This window comes from Saccopteryx bilineata, chromosome 1 (genome assembly GCF_036850765.1).
Source record: "Saccopteryx bilineata isolate mSacBil1 chromosome 1, mSacBil1_pri_phased_curated, whole genome shotgun sequence".
NCBI lineage: Eukaryota > Metazoa > Chordata > Mammalia > Chiroptera > Emballonuridae > Saccopteryx > Saccopteryx bilineata.
In genome coordinates, this window is record NC_089490.1 from 5,750,763 (window position 1) to 5,763,215 (window position 12,453).

At 48.9% G+C, this 12,453-nt stretch overlaps 2 non-coding genes across 2 annotated transcripts; both read right to left on the reverse strand.

Annotated features, from left to right (window-relative positions):
* On the reverse strand, positions 1-72 carry TRNAA-AGC (transfer RNA alanine (anticodon AGC)). Its single transcript has one exon. It is a non-coding gene; the product is annotated as a tRNA-Ala (tRNA).
* Positions 73-10,482: 10,410 nt separating this feature from the next.
* TRNAL-CAA (transfer RNA leucine (anticodon CAA)) lies at positions 10,483-10,586 on the reverse strand. The gene is made up of 2 exons: positions 10,549-10,586; positions 10,483-10,528 (listed from the first exon to the last, which is right to left on the reverse strand). It is a non-coding gene; the product is annotated as a tRNA-Leu (tRNA).
* Positions 10,587-12,453: the final 1,867 nt, after the last annotated feature.

Below are 12,453 nucleotides of genomic sequence, written 5' to 3' on the forward strand. Positions count from 1 at the left end.
TGGAGGTGCCGGGGATTGAACCCGGGGCCTCGTGCATGCTAAGCACGCGCTCTACCACTGAGCTACACCCCCTCGCGGCAGGCTGTGCCCAGAAACATTTCCATGACCTTTAACTACAATATTTTTTTCAGCAGTCACAAGAGAAATTCTGCTTCATCAAATTCAACTTTTATATTCTTCCGTCCTGGATATCGCCTTGCAGCTAAGCTGGGAGAAGGAAAACCGAGAGTCACACTGGGTTCTGAGCTCTCCGGCCCTGTACCGCACCTTACCCCACAGAAAAGCTGGCAATTCGGCCTGAACAACCCCAGGAAGAGGTCAGGGATAAAATCTCTCTGCTTAAAAATGCTGCCATAAAACCCAGAGTGTCATACAAGAGGGTAAGAAGAAGAAAACCCTAAACGCACTTAGGCCCAGTGGGAAGGGCACTGGCAGGGGTTACAGGTGGGCCGGCGAGCTTGCAGCCCCAGCTGCGTGGGGCACGCTCAGGCCACCACGCAGGGTCCAGGACCAGAGCCGCGGAAGAGAGTGTCCAGGAAAAATGAGCAGAGGGCTGAGAAGTGACTTTTGGGCTCTGTGGGTGGTAATTTATTAATGGAATTGCGACGTGCAGTTAGACACGAGCAGAGCAGAGCGAGAAGGACTGGCCCCGCACAGAGGCCACCAGGATGGAAGCCCCAGGTGTCTAAGCAATGGGCAAAACTGGGAAAACAAGGACCTCACTCCCAGGGTGACCTTCCCTGCCTTAGCTGGTCATGGGGTTTAGACCCCCTGGTTTCAAATCACTGGGCATGGGATTCAGACCCTCTCATCCCCTTGCTATTCACATGGGTTTAGACCCCCTTCAAGGAGGAACAAACAGAGGAGCCGGCCCTGGCTGGAGAGCTTGGTAGAGCATTGTCCAGAAGCGCGGAGGTCGCCGGCTTGATCCCCAGTCAGGGCACACACAGGATCAGATTAATGTTCCTGTCTCTCTCTCCCTTCATCTCTTGCTAAAATCAATTTAAGAAAGAAAAAAGAAAAAAAAAAAAAAGAAATATATATATATATATATATATATATATATATATATATATATTCTTTTTTTTAAATAAAAAGCCAGAGTGAGAAGTAAAAGAGTTTGAGATCAAAGAATTGCAGCAATCCTGGAAAGCACCGACTGATTCAGGCCTGACACCCAAATAATGTTCCAATAATGGGGTGAAGGCAAGGGATTTTTATGAGAAAGAAAAGTAATTACATTACTAGAAAATACTTTCTATTGGTGCTAATATGCAAGGTTATTATTTGTGTGTGTGTGTGTGTGTGTGTGTGTGTGTGTGTGAGATAGAGAGAGAGAGAGAGAGAGACAGACAGACAGGAAGGGAGAGAGATGAGAAGCATCAGTTCTTTGTTGGGCACCTTAGTTGTTCATTGATTGCTTTCTCATATGTGCCTTGATGGGATAGGGGGGCCCTACAGCAGAGCCAGTGACCCCTTGCTCAAGCCAGCGACCATGGGGTCAAGCTGGTGAGCCTGCACTCAAGCTGGCAACCTCAGGGTTTCGAACTTGGATCCTCTGTCTTCCAGGCCGATGCTTTATCTACTGCACCACCACCTGGTCAAGTCCGATAATGTAAAAAATAATATAAACAAAGTCAGGTTAACACGGAGTCTGAGCTGCCATCTCATAGAAACTGCCTTGCTTGTCCAACTCCTCAAACATTTGTAACGTGAAAACTGGACAAAATAACCCTTGGAATGGGTCTGAAGCTGCCCTGTGTCCCAAACAACTGTCTGTTGTAACTACCAGACTGAGAATTAAGACATGCTTTGTAGTTAGCATTATTATGCAAGCATATCTATACCTATAGAAGTTCTTTTTTTCATGTAATTATTTCTTTTCCCTTGCCTTTATTACCTAATGAGAACACTATTGGGTTTCTGCTTGAATTGGTGCTTCTCAAATAGATATCTTTTTTATTAATCATTTTTATTATTGACTTGGGAGAGAGAGACAGCAACATAGATCTGTTCCTGTATGTGCACTGACCAGGGATTGAACCAGCAACCTCTGCACTTCAAGACAAAGCTCTAACCACTGGGTATCCGGCCAGGGCCAAGTAGCAATTTTTTTAAATCTGAGATAAATCCTTGTTGCCTCTTACTATGGCTTTTTATATTTAGGTTAACACCGTGGTGGGATTCAGCTGGTTTCCACTGGTTCAGAAGAACCAATACCTAACTTTTTGAGTTCAGCGAACCGGTTGTTAAAATGGCACTTGTCATCAGTGTTCTCTCTAAGGTGGGCGCCTGGGCAGCCACCCAATGAGGAAATCACAGATTTACATTCCTTACTCGTTTTTAACATTCTTCTGCGCAACAGTATATTCTAAGTCCTGTGGTAATGTTCATTCCGTCCATAGGTGAAAAAAAATTGACAGAACTATGCTTGTAACATTTACTCATTTCATAAATACTCATTGTACCTTTGATGAACTACCACGTTTTATTTTTTAATTTATTTTTTTGTGACGGAGACAAAGAGAGAGACAGATAGACAAGAAGGAAGGGAGAGAGATGAGAAGCATCAGGTCTTTGTTGTGGCTCCATATTCATTAATTGCTTCCTCATATGTGCTTTGATGGGGGTGGGGCTACAGCAGAATGAGTGACCCCTTGCTCAAGCCAGCAACCTTGGAGTCATGTCTACGACCCCCACACTCATGCCAGTGACCTCAGGGTCTCGAACCTGGGTCTTCTGTGTCCCAGTCCGATGCTTTAGCCACTGTGCCACCTCCTGATCAGGTGAGATACTATGTTTTAATTCCCTTGCACTTGCTACTTCAGTAGGAAGTGAGGACCTCAATCAAGAAGCAATATGGAACCTGACCTGTGGTGGCGCAGTGGATAAAGCGTCGACCTGGAAATGCTGAGGTCGCCGATTCGAAACCCTGGGCTTGCCTGGTCAAGGCACATATGGGAGTTGATGCTTCCAGCTTCTCCTCTCTCTCTCTCTCTCTCTCTCTCTCTCTCTGTCTCTCCCTCTCCTCTCTAAAAATGAATAAATAAAAAATAAATAAATAAAAAGAAAATTGTCGCAGGAATTCTTTAAAAAATAAAAAAGAAACTTCTAAAAAGAAGCAATATGGAAATATCTTAAATCACAGTTTTATTGTTTTGTCAGGTATTCTTTAATATTTTTCATTAATATTTTAAAACTCTTTCTTATAACAATCTACTTTTGGGTACCCTTTTATTATTCTTATTTAAGTATTTATGCATAAAATAATAAATTATCTTTTGGTATATTGTTTGTTTATACTTAAAACAGTCATTAGGGCAGAGAACCGGTTGATAAATTATTTGAATTCCACCACTGTGAAGAGGAAACAGAAAATAAAGAAAGGGGGAAAGGAAGTGAGAAAGAGAAAGGAAGTTCTCTACAGAAGATATTACTATCAAGGTCAAGGGTCATTTAGTTTAATGGCTAATGTCTTCAACTACAAATGATTGTATTTGATAGAAACTTTAGTTATTTCCCCTCCTCTTTCTCCTTTTCTTTATTGCCATCACTACCTTAATATAAATAAAAATGAAAATACCTTGCCTGCTTTTTGGTGGTGCAGTGGATATAGTGTTGACCTGGAACACTGAAGTTGCTGGTTTGAAACCCAAGGCTTGCCTGGTCAAGGCACATACAACAAGCAACCAATGAAAAACTAAAGTGGAGCAACTAGGAGTTGATGCTTCTCATTCCTCCCCCCTCTACCTCTCTTCTTTCTGTAAAATCAGTAAGTAAAAAAATCTTTAAAAATAACACAGGCTCAGCAGATAGGGCATCAGCCTGGCATATGGAAGTCCAGGTTTGATCCCCAGTCAGGGCACACAGGAGACGCGACCACCTCCTTCTCTCCCCTTTCTCCCCCTTTCCCTCCTGCAACCAGTGGCTTGAGCATCGGCCCAGGGCGCTGAGGATAGCCTGTGAGTCTGAGTATCAGCCCCAGGTGCTAAAAAATAGCTTGGTTGATTCAAGCATCGGCCCCAGATGGGGTTTGCCGGGTGGATTCTAATCAGGGTGCATGTGGAAGTCTTCCTCACTATCTCCTCTCCTCTCACTTAAAAACAATAAAAATACCTGGGCAGCTCGTTAAGTATTAAAAAAAAGAGAGTTGGGGCCAACTTGGACTTGGTGAACTTGTTAAGGACACTATTCTTTTATGGATTCTTGCTGTATTGGCCAAGAGTTTGCTTAAAGGCTTTAATCATTGTAAAAAAAATTAGAAGACTAGATAAAGAAGATGTGGCACATATACACCATGGTATACTATTCAGCCATAAGAAATGATGACATCGGATCACTTACAACAAAATGGTGGGATCTTGATAACATTATACGGAGTGAAATAAGTAAATCAGAAAAAAACAAAAACTGCAGGATTCCACACATTGGTGGGACATAAAACGAGACTAAGAGACATGGACAAGAGTGTGGTGGTTACGGGAGGGGGGGGTAGGGGGAGGGAAGGAGGGAGAGGGGAGGGGGAGGGGCACAAAGAAAACTAGATAGAAGGTGACGGAGGACAATCTGACTTTGGGTGATGGGTATGCAACATAATTGAATGACGAGATAACCTGGACATGTTTTCTTTGAATATATGTACCCTGATTTATTGATGTCACCTCATTAAAGTTAATAAAAATTAAAAAAAAAAAGAAAGAAAGAGAAGGGGGAAAACGTGGCTAAGCCTGATTAAGTCAGAAACTACAGTTTCGCAGAAAATCCAGGGAATAACGGATTCATTCTGCCAAACGCCCGAATGGGCAGGAAAGATCAGCTTTCCAGTCACCCTGGGAATAACTAGTCAGTTCTCTAGAATGACGATGGGGGGGGGGGGAGGACAACGGTTAAGGGGGAAACCCCTTTGCTGGGTGCACAGCAGTGGAAGCCTGGGTGGTGACCCTGAAGGGGAGGGGACAGCCCTGAGGAAATCTGGGGAGAGCCGGGGAAGGGAGTCATCAATGTGAAAGAAAGCCGCTCTCTCCAAAGCCCAAGCAGACAGGACGCTTAACAAAGGCTCGTCTCCCTCCAGCAGCCGTGTGGGCTGGTGCACCGACCGGGGCAGAAACGGTGCCGGGGGAACAGCCGGCAGCTCCGGGCCCTGGCCCTCTCTGGTTCTCGTAGGTGCCGGTGCGGCCCCGCAGCTACAGACCGGACTTCTGCCGGCAAGGTGGAGCTAAGCCGCCTGGTGATGGGTGAGGTGTCAGGCGTGGTGTCCCGGGCCAGGGAACGCCCCCCACCAGCTGATGGCCGGGAAACGCCTCATTGAGTGCGGCAGCCTTTTCAAGAGCACTGTCATAAATCCTGCCACTATTGCTCAAATCCTCCTCCACGTGTGTCCCTGAAATTCCTCTCCCACGACACCGTGGAAGAACCTAGTTCCTTCTCCAGGAACGCTTGTGTGTAGCATTATGTACATTTCATGGAACTGTTCAGTAAGTGTTTGCTATTATTATATGCAGTGAGTACACAGATTGACCGGAGGATTATTTCAAATTAGAGACTGCTTGCTGACAATGAGCAAGATAGATGCCTAAATTCTCCACTTCCTCCATCTAAGAAACATCCAACCCTGTGGAGAATTTTTGTGAGTTTATTTGAGCCAAACTGATGACAATTGCTGGGAAGAAAAATCTCAGTGGATGGAGACATGCTCCAGGGACGGCAGTTTCCCAGCTAATTTTAAACATTGGAGTCAAAGGAAGAGACGGCGATAGACGGGATCCACCGGTGGTGGGTCAGGGAGGCAGGAGAGAGCACAGTGGAGGAACCCCTGAGATTGACTAAAAAGTGACATAAAGTGACAGATACTTCTTCCACACTGGTGGGTATTGGCTGGTTAATAAGTAACATTTACAGCACACAGAGCCTGACCTATGGTGGCACAGCGGATAAAGTGTCAATCTGGAACGCTGAGGTCACCAGTTTGAAGCTCTGGGTTTGCCTGGTCAAGGCACATATGGGAGTTAATGCTTCCTGCTTCTCTTCCCCTTCTCTCTCTCTCTCTCCCCTCTCTAAAATGAATAAATAAAAAATAAATAAAGCTATATTAAAAAAAAACAACCAAAAAACAAAAAAAACCCCAAAAAATACAGCACACAGAGATGGTATTCAGGGAACAAGATAACAATGAGGGCCATGGCCCCTTGCTCTGTAAAGGGAATTACGCGGACACTCCAAGGATGCAGTATCTTAGATGTGAAGAGACAACAGGCTCAGTTAAGGTAACGATCTCTGTCAAGGAAGCCGCTGGCCTAGGACCCTGACTGCCCACCACGACCTGCTCTCAGTGAGGAAGTTTGCGTTCCCATCCTACGTGGTTCCTTTCTGTCTCTGACTCCTTAAGGCCGCCATGCAGACCTCTCCTGAGCTTGTCAGGTTTAGTACTGGCCCCCTTTTTTAGAAGAGGAGGGGAGATAGACAGACTTCTGCATGCACCCCTACCAATGCTTGGGCTGATGGAGCCATCCTCGGCTCCCAGGCCAACGCTCAAAACAACTGACCACTGGCTGCAGGAGGTGAACAGGCAGAGAAGGGGAGAGGGAGGGGCGGAGAAGCAGATGGTCACCTCTCCTCTGTGCCCTGCCTGGGAACCGCACCCTGGATGTCTGTACGCCGGGCTGATGCTCTGTCCACTGAGGCAACCAGCCAGGGCCCGTCCACAACTTTTTAATAAATTCAACTTTAAAAAAATCCAACTTTATGTCATTGTATAATATTAGCTAAATAGGAAACGTTCAACTAAAAATGTTTAAGTTCCATGGCTGAATCTGTTTTTGTGGTAAGGTTTTATTGAGCCAAAAAATGCTAGTCTAAAGATCGACCTTGAGGCGTAAAGTCTAAACCACAGGCAGCATAGCTAGGAATAAAAGACACGTCCGTCCTCCCAGAGTTTTGCAAGCATTTTTATACATCAAGTGGCAGTGGGGGTGGGGGAGGGGGGGCAGAGGTAGTCTGGAAGAATTTACATGAACTGTGTGAACTATGGACAGAGCAGTGAAGGAGGGTGAAACAGGGACAGATCTAGGAGAGACGAGTCCACACGAAGTAATGCCCACTCTTTTGAGTGAGCTAGGGCAGCGATCCGGAAGTCCACGGGTACACCAGGGGAGCCCCTAGGATTAGGTGGTGCCTGAATGAACAACAAGCAAGAGGCTCCTACAGTCAGACAGTGCCTGGCTAACAGGCTGCAGAAACAGCCCCCTGGAAATGAAGACGAAATTCTAACAGGCGGAAACAGATACGCGAGAAATCTTTCGTTAGCTGGTCGGCAGACGTTACCTGACTAGCAGTCCTGCCTCTTGCTCTCACGCCCTAACCACTGTAATTTAGACCATCACAGACTCTCCTCCTGTCAGGAAGGGTGTGTTTGGTTTTGATGGTTATAATCACCTCCTTCTCCCATGTGAGTTTGGTCGGGAAAAATTGTGAGTTTGAGGTGAAAAAAAAACTCCCGGGTATCTGTCTTGTCTAGGGCAACTGTCCCAGTCAGATCAAGCTACTATGACAAAACACCACAAACCTGGTGGCTTAAATGACATAAATGTATCTCTCATGGTTCTGGAAGTTGCAAGGTCCTGACAGGTCCTGCTGGGTGCAGACGGTTGTTCTTTCTGCGTCCTCACACGGCCCAAAGAGCAGTCAGGAAGCACGCTCTCCCAGGACCCCTATAAGGACACGAATCCCATTCATGAGGTTTTATCGTTATAACCCCATCGAAACCCAGTTACCTTTCAAAACCCCATCTCCCAATGCCATCACATCAAGGAGATGAGGTTTCAACAGCTGACCTTGGAAGGGGACACACACATTCAGTCCATAACAACTTTGATTTTGACCTATTTTACAACTGAATTGTAGAAAATGTGCAAGAGTGCAAATCATTTTCGTTCACAGAAATACAAGTGAATGATGTCCAATGGAACACAAGTGATCACTGCTCTGGAAATGCAGAACTTTAAAAAAATCTATTTCTAAACTTATTTCAGCATTCCAGATAGTGGATACACACGTTGAACTCTGAATTTTCTTTTGGGCTAATTTTAACATCTTACTGGTTTTTACATTATTTTATTAATTAAATAGTCTTTGACACACTCATTTCTATTTGTACTAAAGTCATAATTTTACTTTTTTTTTAAATATCAATTTGGTAATAATTGAGGCATATATTCCAATGGCAGAAACACGGTATCAGTTGGGGTTTTTTGTTTTTTTTTGTATTTTTTCTGAAGCTGGAAACGGGGAGAGACAGACTCCCACATGCACCCGACCGGGATCCACCCGGCATGCCCACCAGGGGGCGACGCTCTGCCCACCAGGGGGCGATGCTCTGCCCCTCCCGGGCGTCGCTCTGCGGCGACCAGAGCCACTCTAGCGCCTGAGGCAGAGGCCAAGGAGCCATCCCCAGCGCCCGGGCCATCTTTGCTCCAATGGAGCCTCGGCTGCGGGAGGGGAAGAGAGAGACAGAGAGGAAGGAGAGGGGGAGGGGTGGAGAAGCAGATGGGCGCCTCTCCTGTGTGCCCTGGCCGGGAATCGAACCCAGGACTTCTGCATGCCAGGCCAACGCTCTACCACTGAGCCAACCGGCCAGGGCAGTATCAGTTTTGTGGCTGGTAGATTGCAGAATACGGTCTGGATCCAAAGCTAGAACAGGCTTTCTCTACTCCCTTTATCCACGTCCAGACCCAGAGTCCTGTAGACGCGCTCACCTGGCTCACCTGGCAGCTCTGTGAACCCAGGCACCCCTAACAACCACCAGTGCGAGGGGCTGGGGAGACCACAGAAGAAAAGTTCAACATTAATGCCACCTGAGTGAAAAATGTAGGTCACGGAAGGTATAAAAGCTCTTATTGACTCTTACTAAAACAAGAGAGTAAGTCAAGGGCTGAATTATCTTCCCAATAATTCCAAGATGCCCTTGTTAGTCAAACAGGAAGGGAAAATTTCCCCTTAAAAAGTAGTTTTATAAAAATTCTGTAATACTGTTTTCTTTTTTTCCAACTAAAATTAACCTTCTAAAATCCAATCTGAGCCTGACCAGGGGTTGGTGAACTGGATAGAGCAGTGACCTGGGACACTGAGGACCCAGGTCCTCAACACCCCCGAGGTCACCAGCTTGAGCGTGGGGTCGCAGACATGATCCCACGGTGGCTGACCTGAGCTTAAGGTCCCTGGCTTTAGCAAGAGGTCACTGGCTGGGCTGGAGCCCGGGGGTCAAGGCACAGATGAGAAGCAGTCAATGAACAACGAAGGTGCTGCAACTAGGAGTTGATGCTTCTCATCTCTCTGCCTTCCTGTCTGTCCCCGTCCCCCCAACCTCGCTTAAAGTAAGTAAACAAACCCAGGGTGACAGCTGCCACCCACTCCCCCTCCAGCCATCTTCCTGAAGTCACCCAGTTCCGGCAGAAACGACCAATTCTTCGTCTTCTGATCCCACTAGGGAATCGTGAAATGTGGCGTTCCCGAGGCACAAAGTCGCTTCACGGGCCTAGGAACGCCGTCAAGGCGGAGGCTGATGCTATTCCACTGTTTTAAAGTTTTAGTTTGTTTATTCTCTTTCGTCCTATTTTTTACCCTATTTCACATTTTTTTACTACCACCGCCCCGGGATGCCTCCCCGGGCACCCAACAAGCACTCATGAAATATTTATTGGATGAATGATCATTAAAAATAAATGTCCACTCCCCCCTCCAAAAAAAAAAGTGGGAGTAATGGAGTGGAATACGACTGTCCCGTGGAATGACTCGTGATTATTTCCTTCGTCAAGAGTTAAGTTTTCCCGCGGAGGAACGCAGGGTCCGCTCCCTGGAGAAGCCGTCAGAGAAGGGGGGGTTTGGTCCTGACGGCATTTCTGGGAAAAAGCACATTTCCGAATGCATCCAGGAGGACGCGGAGGCGGCAGAGCAGCGCGGAGGCCGACACGGCACGGGCCGCGGTGACCCGCGGCGGAGGCCCAGCTGCGCGGCCGAGACCACCATGGCAGCCGCCCACGCGCGCGTCGTTCCCGGGGAAAGAGATCCTGCGGCCCTGGTTTCACGTCTCGGAAGCAGGGAAGGGTCCCGAGGACGCGAGCGGAGGCCTGGGGCTCCGGGACGCCATCAGAGGAGAGCCCGGAACAGAGCGCAGCCGTCCGCCGCCTTCTCCCCGCCCCAGCACACATCCGGGTCCTCGTTCCCGCGGTTCCCACGCTCTCTCGCGATGCCTCCAGGATCCGCTCCGGATTCATTCAGCAAGCGTCTCTGCCGCCAAGTCTCGCGGCTTCCAATAAAGTACCGCGAGACTTCTGCCTTCCCCCGTTTCGGTGTTACCAGTTCTTGGGAGAACGTTTGAAGTCTGTTTTTTTAGCACCGTGTTTTGGGAAAGTTGTTTATGACTGCTGTTCAGAGGCCTGTTTGTTTTGGAAAAATTAAAAGTGGAGGGAAGAAGGGAAAAAAGGTATGTGTCAGAAGTGGGATTCGAACCCACGCCTCCATTCGGAGACCAGAATCCCCAGCGGGGAAGCGGAGCTTGAGTCTGGCGCCTTAGACCACTCGGCCATCCTGACACCTCGAGAGAAGGGGTGGTTTTTCATTTAGATAAACAAGAAAAGTCAGCGTCTCTGTGTGTGACGTAGGGGTGTGTGTGTGTGTGTGTGTGTGTGTGTGTGTCGCGCAACGAGTGTGTGTCGGCTGTCAGTCCGGGCCGCCGGATGACGGGCCGGGAAAGCAGACCGCCTCCTAGAGGCTAGAAAGGAAGACTGCGGGGATGGAAGGGACGGGACAGCACAAAACTGAACTCGGGACTGCCGGACGCCTCGCCCCGGCCACCCGCACGCGTGGACACCTGTCCGACAGCCTCGCCACGGCCACCTGCACGCGTGGACACCCGCCTGACAGCCCTGGCTTCGGGCAGGGAGCAAGAACAGGGAGCGGTCGTGCGGCCGGCTGGCCAGCCCGCGTCCCCGGTGACTCCGCATCGCCCCGGGACGTCTTCATTCAGCAGACCGTCAGGAACGACAACAGTTTTATAAATGACTCCGAGTCCACGGGCCCCCGTGTTCTCCCCTATTTCGGTTGTTTTGTACCCAGAACCGCCCGCCGCCCGTGAGAAGTTTCTTTGGGGCCCCGGAAGTGACCGTGGCGAGCAGGGCGGTCAAGTGCCGAGTGGACGCGACGTCGCCCCTGTCCGGGTGGCCGGACAGAGCCAGTGTCGCCGAGGGGAGACTACACGGCCCCCCGACCTTCTCCGGCCACGGCCGGCGGGGACAGCGAGGGCGACCTGCAGGGAAGGCAGGTGGGACTCCCTTCCGCCTGTTCCGCGGCTTTGCGCGGAGGAACCCGAGCGCCGGGTCTGCGCTGCCCAGGGCACGTGGAGCGGGGGCTGCTTGGGGAACGCGGACCCCCTCGGACCCCTCGAACCCCTCAGAGCGGGCGCGCACGCGCCTGCGCGGTGGGGGCGGCGCCGTCCTCCCCCCCCGCCCCCCCCCCCCCGGAACCCGCTGCGGGTGGTGTCCGCGCGCCCGGTCTGCGCCTGCGCACCCGCTCGGTCCTCCCGAGCGCAGTCCACGCGTGTCTCCACCGCTGTCTGCGCGGCCCGGAAGTTCAGAAAATAGAAACATAGATTCGAGAACGCTAGCTGCCTTTTGTCCCAACGGGTCATTTTCTGTATTTATGAGCACAGAAAGCTTTCCCTTTTCTCTCAGTGAGGCAAGAAAGGCCAGGTCTCCCCTGCGCGGGGAAGAAGAATGCTCCCCACGGGCAAGAACCACCTCCTGGAAAGTCATCATGAGTGCCCCCCACCCCCGCAAAGTCCTGCGGATTCCCGACTGAATGGCACTGAACACTGCATCCTCTCCCATCGTTCATTTTAATGGAAAATAACTAAAGAATATCCTTGTTTGGGTCAAGTTGTTTCAAAAAATCCCGGTCATTGTTCCCTCCAGTTTCTAGAAGTGGAATCACCACATCCAAGATGATCCGGTTTTAAAAACTTTTGGCAAATACTGTCCAACTGCTTTCCAAAAAGTCTGAAGCAAGGTGGAAACCCCAGACCTGAGCAGCACACAATGCTCCTAACAGCGAAACAGCTTCACGGGTGGGAACGGGTGAGGCTCGCGACTTCTCAGCCTGATGGCCAAGGTCAAGGGTAGTGAGCGTCAACCTTCCTGTTGGAGGGATTTTCACTACCAGAGTTTTATTGAGGTCTTCATCTTTCCTTATTGATTTGTCAAACTCATTATATGGAAGATAAACCTTTGTGATATTTCTATTTACCAAAAACTCAGGCAGAAATTCCTTTTACTAACAAGAATCCCAGTAAGTCCCTTAAACATTTAGTCCATTTCCACCTCATAAAAACTATCAGCTATAAAATTAACAAGGTTCCCGTGTTAATCTTCAAAAAACCAAACTGTGGCCCATATTTACTGTCTT